General features: G+C 42.9%; 1 long non-coding RNA gene across 1 annotated transcript in view; it reads left to right on the plus strand.

The window, feature by feature from the left end:
- Positions 1–11,964, plus strand: part of LOC106885183 — a 149,360-nt gene that overhangs the window by 23,376 nt on the left and 114,020 nt on the right. The window lies entirely within an intron of this gene.

Below are 11,964 nucleotides of genomic sequence, written 5' to 3' on the forward strand. Positions count from 1 at the left end.
TGGAGCACCTCTCCCATGAAGACAGGCTGAGGGAGCTGGGATTGTTCAGCCTGGAGAAGAGAAGGCTCCGGGGAGACCTTATAGCGGCCTTTCAATACCTGAAGGGCGCCTATAGAAGAGCTGGGGAGGGACTCTTTGTCAGGAAGGGTAATGATAAGACAAGGGGAAACGGTTTTAAATTGGAAGAAAAAAGGTTCAGATTAGATCTCGGGAAGAAATGTTTTACTCTGAGGGTGGTGAGAGCCTGGCCCAGGTTGCCCAGGGAGGTCGTGGCTGGGGGGGTTCAAGGCCAGGCTGGATGGGGCTTGGAGCAATCTCATGTGGTGGGAGGTGTCCCTGCCCAGGGCAGGGGGTTGGAACTGGATGATCTTTGAGGTCCCTTCCAACCCAAACCATTCTATGATTCTATGATTCTATGTTTAGGTGGAACTTCTCATATTCAAGTCTAAGCAATGCTGGTGTGGCAGGTTAAAAGGAACGTGTGGAGCAGAACTGTCTGGTGTGAGCAGAAGGGCTTTGTTGACAGGGCAGCCGGTGCCTGAAACACCAGGAGGGTTGTCATCCTTCCCTTCCAGAAGCCTATGGGATTGAGGTTTCCATGGCTTTCTGGTGTTTCACAAATTCTGCGTCATAACATCAACTGCTCCTTTAATAACTGATTAACTGGAGGGTGATCTGAGCTGGGTGCTGGGATGAGAAGTTTGGTCCTGTGTGCATCGGAACTGTTAAGATATTTTCTGGGGCTGTCACACAACTTGTAACACAGGTGATAACGTAGCTATTATAGCAGGGAGAGGCTATAGGTAACGCAAAGAAGAATGGGATAGGAGCAGAGGGACAGAAAGAAAATGAGGGAGATTGTAAAATGAGAGTGATTACAACCATGTAATTACATTACAACTTTTGAGGTGCTAATTATCCCTTAGCCCTGCAGCCTCTCCTTGTCCCCCTAAGAAGAGAGAGCAAAGGTGGAACAGGTCGTACAGAGAATCACAGAGGTGAGAGTTAAGCCCCTGAGCACAAGAGTTGATGTTCCAAAGATCAGTGTGTTGAAATAGAGTGAATTAAGTAAGGAAAGGTGGAACAATCTTGCATTTGTATTTATGCTGTATTTCTTCTCTTGAGCATCGAGCGTTAGGTGACTTTGGAAAGAGAAGCTGCAGGTTTGCTGCAGATTCAAACATCTCCTATGCCTGAAGTCACTAACTCACTGGGAATGGCTTATGTCCACATGTGACAATCATTCATTTCTAGAATTACTCAACTCTCTGTGCAGACCTGTGGCATTTTCAGCTTTGAAGTGCATGAACTTACTGATTCCCATATACTGGGGGGAAAATTATCCAGCAAGTTTGACATTACAATTCCAGGTTGGTAGAGCACACCTTCCGTGGAGCACTGTTGCAAATTAAACCCACTTAGACATTAGGAGAGGTGCCAAAGCAATCATAATGGAAGGCTGAAGTGCTGAAATGATAAAGTGGGTCTTTTGCTGCCTTCCTTGGCACGCTGTCAGCATCCCACTTTGGTTCAAACATCGGCCCCCATTCCGTAAGACGCTTGAGAGTCGTAAAAAATGATGTGTTATGAACCTGACGTGTTCATCAGGTTGGGGAGGGTTGAGGAGAGGCTGGGAGGGACACACCAAAGCGTGGTCCGAAATAACCCCAGGTGATGCCTGTAACACTGGGGGAAACTTGGGTCTTATGCCTGTGTATCTCTGAATGAAGAACTTCCTGGCAGTGACTCTTCGATAAATGCCGTAGGGATGTAGTCCTTGGTTGGCCACTGGCCAGCCCGAAGAGCAGCCAGTCCCCCCCACCTTCCACCTTCTCCTCCCATCTCTGGGTTTAGCGCCTCGAGTCGCTTTGCTCATGAAGCCAAGTCATCATCCATGTCAAAATCATGGCGTGTGTCATTTCTCTGTGTGCTCAGGCTGATTGATTAGTTCGCAGTCATTCCAAATGTGCTTCTGTTAAATAGTCAAGCTGATTGTTTTTGAAAGGATTTTTTTTTTTTAATTGAAAAAGGTCATTAATCCAAATAACAATTCTGAAAGGAACTATTGCTTCGGGCATTTTATTTTTGTTTCAGCGTTTTCCAGAGATACGCTGTTTACATTCATTTTTACTGGAAATGTTATGAAATGCTTATTGGCATTTCTAATTTGTGGCCGATCTAATATTTGGTAAATGATACAGAATATTTTGGTGACTTCCTAAAAATCCCCCAAATACTTAAAAGGACAAAAAAAAGAAATTGCTTACCAACACAGTAACATGAGAACAATAATTCATAACCTTTAGAAAATATTTTAAGCCTTTTATTTTTGATTGTTTAAGTTTCTAATTCATTGCAATGCTAGCAAGCATGTTTTCCTCACCAGGAATTTCACTTTTCAAAGAGCCTGTGGAGGCACTGTGTTTAAGTTTCATAGGATGTTGTTAAACAGATACTGTGTTCCACATTCAGATTGTAAAGATGGTATTTGTTGATGTGGTGGGCCTTTTTAAAAATATGTATCTGTTAATAGTTATATTTGGATGCACAAATAGCCTAGTAAGAATGAGGTCATGAGTTGCTGTTAAAGGAGGGATAAATAATGGTAAAACTTGCACTTTTTTTTTTTTTTTTTTTTTTTTTTTTTTTTTTTGAGTCAGAGCTGGAGGTAAAAATATGACTTAATATCTTTTTAAATAAGATAAACGATTTCTTAGAGGCTGCGTTCAAAAGTGTGAAAACTGTCATTAGGCACAGATTGATTGTATCATTCACCAGTGAAAACCAGGGGGGGATCTTGTTCTGAAGAGTTGCTCTGGATTGAAAGCCAGTGGTGAAGTCTGAGATGAAGGGACCTCTGCTGGGAATTTGGGTATAACCTGGGGATTTACCAGGAGGAGGAGGAGGAGGTGGGAGAAGGAGGGAATCTGGATGTACTGGTCAGTTAAAGAATGACAATCTGCTGTCAGGACATGCTAGAAGGCAGGATTATTAGAGGAATATTAGAGCCATTGTTTAATAAGCGATATGTGGTGTGAAGTACAGGGTGCCATTCAAAGAAAAATTAATAATATGATTGGGAACATGGTGAGAGTAGGGAGACCTGTAGTGCCCTTCAGGGAACATGAGAAGACGTGGCCTGTGCAGGGTGATCCAGCCGAAACCGAGAGAAGATGAAGTTATTTACTATAAACCTCATGGAAGGAAAACAATACTTCTACTAAAAGGTAATATTAAACCCGTGTAAATTATTATTAACTGCTCATCACTAAATTGAGAGTAAATTTGAAGGAGGTCTGCAATAAGATGTGAAATGAGGTTCTGAAATGATTTCTTAGTAGAGTGGAGTCAAAGAATCTAACCAGTTTTAAGGTGAAGCTTGAAATAAGCCTATGAAAGGGGTTCTGTAAATGTGTCCAAGAGTTCCTGGGATAAGAAGTCTGAACCTATTGATATCTGATGTTCCAGGATATCTAAAGGGTGTGTGATGTTATGTGTGATATTACAGTCAGCTTTGATCCCTTCTGTGGCACGTTATAGTTGTGACATTTTGTCTCTTGCTGTGTGTCACAGGGATGGCCAGACCACCTCAGCAAAGATTCACAGAAATCACAGAGAAATAGTTCTGTGGGAAAAGCCCTTCTTTTTCCACCATAGGATCAGTTTCTCTGTATATGTGGACTTAGAAGCTGCTGAAGGAAGTCTCTACAATATTAAGTCTTTGCTGGGAGAAAGGTAATTGGATAAAGACACGATACATTCTGTCCTTTTTGTCTGTACAAATTAAAATGGGAATTGTGTAAGCCCAGTATAAAGGGCCAACTTGAAAGGAAGAACTTTGATACGTGAGAAATTTACTTTTGAGCACCATAAACAAAGACAGGTGAAAACCTGTAAAGCTTCAGAGAAGCTATTGCACTTTCAGAACCATCTGTGTTTCTTCACATGTGTTCCCAGGGCCCGCTCATCCCAATAGATAAAGCAGGTAATAATTGTGCTTGTGGGGCTCTTATTTAGGATTTGCATATGCAACCACTAACAGCTGCTTATAGGTGCAAAGTCTTGTGTTAATATAGTCTGGATGTTCATAGCTTTCAATCTGATTCACGTGTTGGAACTGAGTTTCCCTTTCCTCTGGGAATTCTTCCTGCCCAGAGGGGAAAGACCCATGTAATAGACACATACCTGCTGGAGGGTAGGAAGGCTTTGCAGAGATAATAGACACATACCTGCTGGAGGGTAGAAAGGCTTTGCAGGCTAATATAGTTGCATAGTCTGGATGTTCATAGCTTTCAATCTGATTCACGTGTTGGAACTGAGTTTCCCTTTCCTCTGGGAATTCTTCCTGCCCAGAGGGGAAAGACCCATGTAATAGACACATACCTGCTGGAGGGTAGGAAGGCTTTGCAGAGGGACCTGAACAGGCTGGATGGATGGGCTGAAGCCAATGGGATGAAGTTCAACAAGGCCAAGTGCCAGGTCCTGCCCTTGGGTCACATCAACCCCCTGCAGAGCTACAGGCTGGGGGCAGAGTGGCTGGAGCTGCCTGGCAGAAAAGGACCTCGGGGTGTTGGTCGACTGTCGGCTGAACATGAGCCAGCAGTGTGCCCAGGTGGCCAAGAAGGCCACCAGCATCCTGGCCTGTATCAGGAACAGCGTGGGGAGTAGGACCCGAGAGGTGATTGTCCCTTGGAGATGAGGAGAAATGTTTCCATGGAAAACATTATTAAACAGTGGAATGGGCTGCCCAGGGAAGAGGTTGAGGCACCATCCCTGGAGGTACTCAAAAGCTGGGTTGACATAGTGCTTAGAGACATGGGTTAGTGATGGTTTTTATCAGGTAGGTTGATGGTTGGACTTGATGATCTTGAAGGTCCCTTCCAACCTCGACAACTCTATGATTATATAATAGACAGGTAGGAAAATACAAATCTCTCAGTAAAGCCCACGCCTGGCAACTCAGAAGTGCCGATAATAACAGCAGATTATTGTTATTTCACAAAAGAAATACAAAGGACACTCTCTGGATCCACCTTAGGCTGTGATTTCTCAGAGTTCTGTCATCCCTGAAGCAGCAGTTGGTTTGACTTAGAAGTGTCACCAGGAGGCTCTGGTTGGGTCGTGTGAGGAGTGAGAACAGCCTGGGGTAAAAGCTGGGTATGGGGTCCTTGCACCGTACCCCAACTGGGAGATGGTGTAGCTTTTGGTAGAGTTGCAGTAGCCTTAAGTGGACCTGACATTTAAGCAGTAACCTCAGACCAGCTTCAAATGAGACGTTAGCCTTGAAAATAAAAACAGTGATGTTGTAATCAGGAGGGGATGGGAGGCGAGTGAAGGACCCGAGCGTAAACCGAATATTCCAACCAAAAATGAAATTTGTGGGTTTCTTAAGCCGGGAAAGCAATTTGTGGAACGGAGGGGGTGCAGGGGGAGTGGAGGGCTTCAGTGGGAAGGGATGGGGATCGTTTTGGCTTTTTAACATCGATTTATTAATTCTATTGCTACCTAAAATGTGGGGAAGGTTTATCTCCATCCCGTTCACTGCAGGTTTGTGAAGGCTGTCGCGAGCAGGAGGTGTGTAAGTACTGACGTGTGAGGACCCTGGTGGGCAGTGGGTGGCACAAAGTGACACTCAGCAGCATGTGCAGCCGTAGGGAGGGGTGACAGGAGCGACGGCTGGTATGGTTTGAGCAAACCCAGAACCATCTATTGTCATTTAGGCAATTATTCTGTCACCCGATGACCCCTCCCCACCCGGAAAGGGGAACTGGGGAACACAAGGAAACATAAGGGTTGAAATATAAACAGATTTAATAGACTAAGACTAAATAGTTAATAATAAGACTAATTAGTTAATAATAATAATAAAGAACCAGTATTAATCCCGATACTGATATAAGATACAGGAATTATACTCAGCCAGTTCTATCAGCAGAAGCTCTGCACTCCCAACAGGGACAGCAAATGGCGGACACTGCCAGCAATGGCTTCAGGAGGAAGGGAAGGCCTCAGGGCTTCCAGGAGTTGTCTGGACCCGCCGCCATCAAGGGAGAGCCCCCTACGCAGCAAATTTTTCTAATTTGTATTGAATGTGACGTTCATGGTATGAAATAATCCTGTTGGGCAGCCTGGGTCAAAGGCCCAGGCCTTGCTCCTGCTTGTCCCTGCACCTGGCAAGGCTCGAAAACACTAAGACCTTGAATCCCACGGAGCCTGGCTATAAAGTAAATATTTTCACAAATTCAGACACTAGAGTCTTCTAGAGGAGCAATTTTCCCCAGCATTAGAAGAAAAGTTAGTCCTGTGTCTCTCAACCCAGGACAACGGCCCTCCGTCCTCATATGTTTTTGTCCTCATATGTGCTTTTGTCTGATTTTCACCACTTCAGGGGCGTAAGGCTGCACAAAATCCAGGCAGGACAGTGATTTGCTTCGTGGCAGCCATGCTGTATCTCATGAAATCTCTTCAGTCTTAAAAACCTCGGGGTATTTATTGGTTTTCCTTCGTGTCGTGGTCGTGAAGGTGAATGTGAGTCTCCCATCGACTGAAAACACCCAGTAAATAGGACTGTACGATTACAAATACCAGATGTACAGAAGGTGCAACCTAAACTGCAGAAAACAGCAGATAGATGAAACAGACAACCCTCTAATCACACCAAAAATCAAATATAGAGATTTTTTCCTAGAATTTCCCGATTTCTTATGACTGATGCTTATTATATAGAACTAGTTTAAAAATTTTTATAGGTAATTTTTATAGGGTTCTAATTTGAACTCTCCATTGGATCCTCCTCAAAATTTAGAAGCAATCAAATAATGCATTCCCTCTTTACTTTTTATCTTCAAAGTATAGTGGGAGAGCATTTTGAGATACAACAAAGATAAAGTGGATGTCTGGGTATTAAAATCGTGATTGGTTGGATCGCTATTATCTCTAAGTTTGAATATCTCATTATTTGAGTTTTCCTGGGGTACAAAAAGTATAAACAAGTGGCCATTAAGAGAATGAAAGTTAATATTAATTAAGAATCTGTGTAGGTATTTAATTAGGTGCTCATAAGAACGCTAGCCTAACAAGATGCATTTAAAGAATGCTTTTCTTCCATTTTTAAACAATTTTTGACATTCTAATAGTTCCTTATTTTAATTTGGGGCAAAAAAATAAAATTTCTTAATTTTTTTTTCAAAGCTGTAAATCCAAAGGAAATTCAGAATAGGTTTTCTGAAATGTGTTATCTATTTAAATTTTGAATTTTAAAACTTTTTTTAAAGCTTTAAAACCCTCTCGTTATAAGAATATTAGATAAATCAGAACCACCCCTCCCAATCGATACTTTCAGTGAGTCAACACTTGACAATGATTGAGAAAATTCTCCGACTGCTTTTCGGCTGAGTACAGACAAGTGTTTCCTCACACCAGCTGTTTGGTTCCTCAAATATAGTCGAGGCTGCGAAGTTTACAGGGGTACACAAAAGGCTGTTAAAGCTTCAGCTCAAGCAGTACTTTTTTTTCGTTCATGTGTGTCTGTCTTCTTGTACAGACACCATTTTTATTCTTCCCTGAGCACAATTTCAGGATCTTCTTTATAATGTCTCTGTCTTAGCAGAGCAGTTGCATGGTGACAACAGCAATCATACGTAATCCTATGTTTTTCCTGTCCAAAGGATATTGGGACAAACACCTTTGCCCCAGATTTTCTTAGTCTGGAGAAGAGAAGGCTGAGGGGGGAACCGATCAACGCCTATAAATACTTCAAGGGTGGGTGTCAGGAGGATGGGGCCAGGCTTTTCTCAGTGGTGCCCAGGGACAGGACAAGAGGGAACAGGCACAAACTTGACTATAAGAAGTTCCACCTAAACATGAGGAGGACCTTCTTTCCTGTGAGGGTGGCAGAGCCCTGGCAGAGGCTGCCCAGGGAGGTGGTGGAGTCTCCTTCTCTGGAGACATTCCAACCCCACCTGGACACGTTCCTGTGGGACCTGCTCTGGGTGGCCCTGGTCTGACAGGGGGTTGGACTGGATGATCTCCAGAGGTCCCTTCCAACCCCATAGCATTCTGTGATTCTGTGATAACATTTTTACATACTTTTTCTTTCATGAGAACTGTGTTTATTAGACATTTTTACATCCTTTTTCTTTCATGAGAACTGTGTTTATTAGTTATTCCCCAATTTGGCTTAGTATTCGGAGGATTACCAATTGTGCATATCTGTGTGAAGATCACATTTAGATGTGTCCTCTACAAATAATTTCATAATTCAGACTGTTTGTGTATTTCTTTGGTATTTTCTTTTTTGTTGTTTGGTTCCTTTGGGGTTTTTTTGTGGGTTTTGGATGGGTTTTTTTGTTTATGGGCAAGGACATAGTATTTTACTGTTAATACATCAAATTTAGCTATACATCAGGCTGAGATAGCCAGTGTTAGGAATGGAAAAGTAACTAAAATTTGCCATATTGCAAATCTTTGGTTCGTTTGGGGTTTTTTTGTGGGTTTTGGATGTTTTTTTTTTTGTTTATGGGCAAGGACATAGTATTTTACTGTTAATACATCAAATTTAGCTATACATCAGGCTGAGATAGCCAGTGTTAGGAATGGAAAAGTAACTAAAATTTGCCATATTGCAAATTATCTTGGTATAAACAAAGAGAGATTTTTCCAATGTTTGTTTGTCTCACAGTCAATCAACAACCACTGGATATTGTGTTATTCTAAATACTTTAGTGTTAGCTATTAAGCTTTCTGTGTCCTAAATAATATTGATCAGGATAACTTCTGAAAGTTAGGAATGTTAATTTAACTCACGAGGTCTTCTGCTTCGTTAATGTCTTCGATGGTGTCATTTAGAAGAAAGCGCTCCATCAAACAGTAGTGTTGAAATCATAAAAGGGTGTAATAGCAGAAGCCTTAGAACTCACAGGACCCAAAGCCTCTCTCAGTCATCCTCATCTAATTTTCTAAATGGGACCAGTCATTATCTGTCTTAGCTCATTTCAGACAAGCAAAATAATGCCTTAGTTTCCTACAGAACCTTTCATTCCCTGAGGATACCTGAGGGCTGTGTGTACGACATTTAAGGGCGACAAAGATGGTGAGGGGTCTGGAGAATAAGTCTTATGAGGAGAGGCTGAGGGAGCTGGGGTTATTCAGCCTGGAGAAGAGGAGGCTGAGGGGAGACCTTCTCGCTCTCTCCAACTCCCTGAAAGGAGGGTGTAGAGAGGTGGGGGCCGGTCTCTTCTCTCAAGTCACAGGCGATGGGACAAGAGGAAATGGCCTCAAGTTGCCCCAGGGGAGGTTCAGGCTGGATATTAGGAAAAATTTTTTCACTGAAAGGGTTCTCAGGCATTGGAATGGGCTGCCCAGGGAGGTGGTTGAGGCCCCATCCCTGGAGGTGTTCAAAAGAGGGGTTGATGTAGTGCTGGGAGGTCTGGTTTAGTGATGATGCTCCTTGTTTGTTGTGTGGGTGTCTATTTTTGTCAGTTAGGTTGACGGTTGGACAAGATGATCTTTAAGGTCCCTTCCAACCTAGAAGATTCTGTGATTCTGTGACATTTCTTATTTTACCTTCCAATATGCATTCCACCTCTGGGCTGGAACAAAGTGGAACGCTTAAAGGCTCCAAACTTCCCGCTCCTTCTAGGTGACAGCAGTTCTTTAGATTGCCTTTGGAATGAGAAAGCAAATGTTGCAATCTGTTCTGAAAGCCACCCCCAAGTGATGCCAACACTGGAATCTGCAGGCTCAGCATCTCTTGGGGAGTTGGAGAGAAAATAACTGTTTGTTTTCTTGTTGCTGCTTCCAGCTGAAGACTTCCTAATCTTTTCTAGCTGTTAATAAAGTTGGCTTCAAAAGCTTTTTAGCAAACTATGCTCTTATTTTTTGGCTTTTACCTGTGTTTGTCTAATAAATGTACCTGAGAGATATCAGGCATAATCCTTAAAATACAAATGGCTATAGGATAATTCTGGATACTCTTAAATTATGTGCTGTGTCCTCTTTTTATAAATTTACATATGTGATTGTGCAGCACTTGGGATAAACGGTGAAACGTGAGCTTATTTCCAGCTATCTCCTCAAACGGTGAGCTCACCTTCTCCAGCTTCTCTGCTAATCATATAGAGAGGAATCTGAATTAAGGCTTTAAAATTAAGCACCCAGACTCCAATGTTGTATAGGCTATAACATTGCTGTTAAACAAACTCCTCTTCTAAGTATGTTATCAGGGAATACAGAGGGAAGAGCAGCTCCTCTCTGTGTGATTTGGATTAACCCCTGGTTCCAACATTTTGGGGTTAAACTCAACTTTGTCTTGATTTTATTTGAATTCTTAAGCCTTTGTTATTCCTCCTCCCTCCTCTTCCCCCCTGCTACTCCTGCAGATTAACACAGCTCAGGGCAGACCAGGCTGTCCTCTCCTGAACCATCCCTGCTCCATTGCAAATCCCAGCCTCCCTGGGCATCCTGGGATTTCTCCTCACAGGTGCTCCAGCTGCTGGGGGATCAATCCAGCTGCAGCGTCATCTGAGGCATATGCAAAACCTTCTTTTACATGTGATTTATAACATTTGAGACAGATAAATACCTGATAATCTTCCTGATAGTAGGCCAGCTGCATTTGTACTCCAGTGACCGAATGGCAATTTGGAATTGATTCCTATCTCTTAACGCTTTTGCTTTACCACCTCGGCTCCTCTCTCTAGTTTTTCTGCCCACTCTGTAAAATCTCTGTCTTCTCTATGTTATTAGAAGAAACAGTTCACCTGAAAACCTGACTCTGCTAGTGCTCCTGGAGAGAGTGCTATTTGATTCATTATAACACCAGCCAGGTCATATGGGGAGGGTCTATAACTCAGCTGTTATCTTCTGAGGGGCTTGAAATTTAATAAAGTATAAATGAGCCCTCCCATGCAGCCTTTATAGTAAGAACAGCAGCTTTCAAAAGTCTGAAATTAATTGTCTTGGCCTTTTTTTTCTATATGTAGAGCAAAAGTACAAAAACACAGTAATGGTTTTGTCTGACTCATCCTTTTCTGTATTGAGATAGAGACTTGGGAATCAATCTGTGAACAATCTGTGCATTCTCTCTGAGACTGTATGTTCCATCCACTGTTATTATTTTGCCATATTCTTGCCCCTTAAGTCTCATATTCAAGACAGAAAGGATACACAGTCTGAAGACTGGAGGACCATTGAAGGCTGTTGAAACCCGAAGAGCTGTTGCCTAAGTAGAACAATGGCATGGCTGTATTCCAACCATTTTTATCCATCATAAGTGCAGAGATTTACTATTTTAAGGGGTTAGAGGGTCTTCCAAAAAAATGGGGAGGTGGAATTGTTGATGTAGGAATCTGAAAGTCCAACTGAGAAAGTTTGCTGAGTTAGCCAACAGGAAAACCTGCAGAAACAAAAGGGAGGGAAGGAGGTGTGTTGAGATCAGGATTAAATCCAGCTGAAAACAAAGACCACGGAAGTTGGAGAAGATTTCTTGGTCTGAGAATGTGTGAATGAGGTAAGGACACCTACCATAATACTGTAGAGAGCTAAAGGGCAGTAGAGAATCTAAGGCAAGAAATAGTACATAAGAATTAAGTATTTGATTTGGATAAATAGAACTCTTACGTATATTATTGACCAGGCTGGATGGGGCTTTGAGCAACCTGCTGTAGTGGGAGGTGTCCCAGCCCACGGCACTGGGGGTTGGAACTGGATGAGCTGATTGGCAGAAAAGGACCTGGGGGTGTTGGTGGACTGTGGGCTGAACATGAGCCAGCAGTGTGCCCAGGTGGCCAAGAAGGCCACCAGCATCCTGGCCTGTATCAGGAACAGTGTGGTGAGTAGGGCCCGAGAGGTGATTGTCCCCCTGTACTGGGCACTGGTGAGGCCTCACCTTGAGTACTGTGTCCAGTTTTGGGTCCCCCACCATAAAAAAGACATTGAGGTGCTGGAGCGGGTCCAGAGAAGGGC

The sequence above is a fragment of the Calidris pugnax genome, unplaced genomic scaffold (genome assembly GCF_001431845.1).
Source record: "Calidris pugnax isolate Ruff unplaced genomic scaffold, ASM143184v1 scaffold3, whole genome shotgun sequence".
Classification (NCBI taxonomy): Eukaryota; Metazoa; Chordata; class Aves; order Charadriiformes; family Scolopacidae; genus Calidris; species Calidris pugnax.